At 39.0% G+C, this 1,374-nt stretch overlaps 1 protein-coding gene across 1 annotated transcript in view; it reads left to right on the forward strand.

The window, feature by feature from the left end:
• SEC62 (SEC62 homolog, preprotein translocation factor) overlaps positions 1 to 1,374 on the forward strand; it is a 27,155-nt gene that overhangs the window by 3,314 nt on the left and 22,467 nt on the right. The gene's annotated exons all lie outside the window — the stretch shown is intronic.

Genomic DNA, 1,374 nt, shown 5'->3' on the forward strand with positions numbered 1-1,374 from the left:
AGGGTCAGTGAAAAAGAGGAAGACCCTCAACGAGATACACTGACACAGTGACTGCAACAATGGTCTCAAACATAGCAACGATTGTGAGGACGGTGCAGGCCTGGGCAGTGTTTCATTAATAGGGCTGCTATAAGTCAGAACCGATTCAACGGCACATAACAACAACAACATAGAACTGTAGTGGCAGTGGCTGAGAGCTTGAGCCAGACCGAGCCAGCTTGTTCCCCAGCTTCACCGATTATTAGCTGTGTAACTTTGGACAAATTACCTTTTTACCTCAATAGAAATTGTAAGAAAGGAGTTGCAAGAAGGGATATCTACCTCATAGGGTTTTGAAAAATTAGAGCAGTTAGTGACTTGTGCTTGGCAGATACCCTTTCCTCTTTCCCAAGAATGAAGGATTTGGGATGGATTGCTGCTGTTTTGTTTTTTTTTTAAACACTCTTTGATGTGCTGAAAGAAAGATTAATGGCTATCTATGCAGTAAATAAATCACTAGGTTGTAGGTTACAGAAGCTATTATTACTGTTTTTTGATGTTTGAGGACCAGGTGAACGTGTGAGGATCTGATTGTTAAAAAGCAGCTTGGCATACTGCTAAATGAAAATACATACAACATTTATTTTCTCATCCTAGAAGTTTTCTACATGGCTGTGTAGAAAAATATTTTGGATCACAGTTTGTATTGTGGTGGGCCTATACGCTTTAAAGACAGATTGATATTAAAGGAAAAGCAAAGGAACACAAAATCAAATGTGCAGTAATTGCAGTTTTGAAGGAATAATGCCTATAAGTTTATTAGGTTCATAGAAGGCCAATGAGAGGTAAATATTAACTGCCTGTTGTAGAGTTTAAAAGAAGATTGGAGTTTTCTACTCTATGTCTGTGCAGTCTCACAAATTCATAAAAATACACAGTATCCTCTAAAATTAGTCTCTTGCTGTTCCCCCAGCCCCCTAGAGAATCAGAAACTCTAATATTGGCATCCCTTGTAGCCCTGGGGTTGCAGTGGTTAAGAGCTCAGCTGCTAACCAAAAGGTTGGCAGTTCGACTCTACCAGCCACTCTTTGGAAACCCTATGGGGCAGTTCTGCTTTGTCCCGTAGGGTTGCTGTGAGTTGGAATCGGTTCAGTAGGAACAGATTTGGGTTTTTTATTACTTTTTTTTAAAGACAAAAAATGAAATGTGATGACGAAGTTCAGAGTTTTTTGAGTTACAGGAAGGATTCTATTGTAAGACTTTTAGGCAGAAAGGTCTGCGATATCAACTGAATTTTCTGTCGTTTGTTACTTAATGTTTCATGTTTAGAAAAGATTTTTATGTTTAATAGATTTGAATTGACCTTGAACTATATTTGTACTGGCCGGGGCGGGG

Source organism: Trichechus manatus, unplaced genomic scaffold, assembly GCF_000243295.1.
Source record: "Trichechus manatus latirostris isolate Lorelei unplaced genomic scaffold, TriManLat1.0 scaffold00110, whole genome shotgun sequence".
In the NCBI taxonomy this organism is placed as follows: domain Eukaryota; kingdom Metazoa; phylum Chordata; class Mammalia; order Sirenia; family Trichechidae; genus Trichechus; species Trichechus manatus.